Raw genomic sequence first — 2,500 nt, 5'->3', positions numbered from 1 at the left:
ATAACATGTCCCTGAATACAAAGAGACCATGTCATCTTTAACTTCAAGACTTAACTGTTGCTTACCAAATTAACTCTTTCCAAGTGTAATATTGTAAATGTGGCCTTTTTTTCCTTTTATAAAGTTTTAGCAAGGCCTCAATGAGGTTTCGACCTAAAGCATGTGCAGGCAGTCATCGTTGTCGGCAGGATTCGAACCTGCGCGGGGAGACCCCAATGGATTTCTAGTCCATCGCCTTAACCACTCGGCCACGACTACAAGCTGAGTGCAGATGGTATGTAATTTTGATTGGAGCCTTGTAGCGATGCTGCCCAAGAACAGGGAAAAGCAGCAAAAACTCAACAGCGAAACATTGCACTCCACGAAAAGAGGCTTGTTCGCCCGAACAGGGACTTGAACCCTGGACCCTCAGATTAAAAGTCTGATGCTCTACCGACTGAGCTATCCGGGCTCTTGCTTGGGGGAGGTAAGCGCTGCGTGGGAACGCCGATCAAAGTTAATAGTATTGGCGAGAGAAAAAAAGATTCTCCCATGCATCGCGTTTCTATCTTTGACGATTCAGAACCTTTGATATATCCAAGAATATTCGGGATTTAGTGGGAATGGAGCCTATTACACTATTAATTCTGATCAAACTGCAATAATGCTAGAAAAAAAAAACACAAAAACTCACTGCTTCTTGTCTGTAAAACATCTTTACATGCTTAAATGCTGTTGTCTTGTGGCGCACTTAACATTCTTGTAAACTTACGTCAGTTTTTTGGAGCAAATAGCAAGTCCACTGCACTCTAGGTAACAGCCATCGAGGGAACTGACACCTAGCAATTAGAAAATATACCAGCACCGTATTCTCTCTGTAGCAACAGGACTACAGATTACACACAAACAGAGGAAACTAAACAGGAGCGTTTCGTTTTCAATCTTTCTCCAAGAGTTCAAACCTGAGAGCTTGGGATCTCAAAGAAGGTCACCGTGACAATTCACTCAACCTTCCAGAGCATGTCAAGAACACACTGAGCACAAAATAAGGAGTCTGAAGTACAGGGTAGCATGGAGCTTAAACACAACGGCACCCAGAATGTCCTGCCGTGACCCGGATTCGAACCGTGGTTGCTGCGGCCACAACGCAGAGTACTAACCACTATACGATCACGGCGAGCTACTGGTCTGCCCTCATAGGTTCCTCCATAACATGTCCCTGAATACAAAGAGACCATGTCATCTTTAACTTCAAGACTAAACTGTTGCTTACCAAATTAACTCTTTTCAAGTGTAATATTGTAAATGTGGCCTTTTTTTCCTTTTATAAAGTTTTAGCAAGGCCTCAATGAGGTTTCGACCTAAAGCATGTGCAGGCAGTCATCGTAGTCGGCAGGATTCAAACCTGCGCGGGGAGACCCCAATGGATTTCTAGTCCATCGCCTTAACCACTCGGCCACGACTACAAGCTGAGTGCAGATGGTATGTAATTTTGATTGGAGCCTTGTAGCGATGCTGCCCAAGAACAGGGAAAAGCAGCAAAAACTCAACAGCGAAACATTGCACTCCACGAAAAGAGGCTTGTTCGCCCGAACAGGGACTTGAACCCTGGACCCTCAGATTAAAAGTCTGATGCTCTACCGACTGAGCTATCCGGGCTCTTGCTTGGGGGAGGTAAGCGCTGCGTGGGAACGCCGATCAAAGTTAATAGTATTGGCGGGAGAAAAAAGGATTCTCCCATGCATCGCGTTTCTATCTTTGACGATTCAGAACCTTTGATATATCCAAGAATATTTGGGATTTAGTGGGAATGGAGCCTATTACACTATTAATTCTGATCAAACTGCAATAATGCTAGAAAAAAAAACACAAAAACTCACTGCTTCTTGTCTGTAAAACATCTTTACATGCTTAAATGCTGTTGTCTTGTGGCGCACTTAACATTCTTGTAAACTTACGTCAGTTTTTTGGAGCAAATAGCAAGTCCACTGCACTCTAGGTAACAGCCATCGAGGGAACTGACACCTAGCAATTAGAAAATATACCAGCACAGTATTCTCTCTGTAGCAACAGGACTACAGATTACACACAAACAGAGGAAACTAAACAGGAGCGTTTCGTTTTCAATCTTTCTCCAAGAGTTCAAACCTGAGAGCTTGGGATCTCAAAGAAGGTCACCGTGACAATTCACTCAACCTTCCAGAGCATGTCAAGAACACACTGAGCACAAAAAAAGGAGTCTGAAGTACAGGGTAGCATGGAGCTTAAACACAACGGCACCCAGAATGTCCTGCCGTGACCCGGATTTGAACCGTGGTTGCTGCGGCCACAACGCAGAGTACTAACCACTATACGATCACGGCGAGCTACTGGTCTGCCCTCATAGGTTCCTCCATAACATGTCCCTGAATACAAAGAGACCATGTCATCTTTAACTTCAAGACTTAACTGTTGCTTACCAAATTAACTCTTTCCAAGTGTAATATTGTAAATGTGGCCTTTTTTTCCTTTTATAAAGTTT

At 43.8% G+C, this 2,500-nt stretch overlaps 4 non-coding genes across 4 annotated transcripts; all 4 read right to left on the bottom strand.

Annotated features, from left to right (window-relative positions):
* Window positions 1-176: 176 nt before the first annotated feature.
* trnas-aga (transfer RNA serine (anticodon AGA)) lies at window positions 177-258 on the bottom strand. Its single transcript has one exon. It is a non-coding gene; the product is annotated as a tRNA-Ser (tRNA).
* Window positions 259-378: 120 nt separating this feature from the next.
* On the bottom strand, window positions 379-451 carry trnak-uuu (transfer RNA lysine (anticodon UUU)). The gene has a single exon. It is a non-coding gene; the product is annotated as a tRNA-Lys (tRNA).
* A 912-nt stretch (window positions 452-1,363) lies between these two features.
* trnas-aga (transfer RNA serine (anticodon AGA)) lies at window positions 1,364-1,445 on the bottom strand. The gene has a single exon. It is a non-coding gene; the product is annotated as a tRNA-Ser (tRNA).
* Window positions 1,446-1,565: 120 nt separating this feature from the next.
* Window positions 1,566-1,638, bottom strand: trnak-uuu (transfer RNA lysine (anticodon UUU)). Its single transcript has one exon. It is a non-coding gene; the product is annotated as a tRNA-Lys (tRNA).
* Window positions 1,639-2,500: the final 862 nt, after the last annotated feature.

This window comes from Pseudorasbora parva, chromosome 8 (genome assembly GCF_024679245.1).
Source record: "Pseudorasbora parva isolate DD20220531a chromosome 8, ASM2467924v1, whole genome shotgun sequence".
NCBI lineage: Eukaryota > Metazoa > Chordata > Actinopteri > Cypriniformes > Gobionidae > Pseudorasbora > Pseudorasbora parva.
The sequence above is the reverse complement of the archived record's forward strand: the minus strand, read 5'-3'. Positions and strand labels throughout refer to the sequence as shown.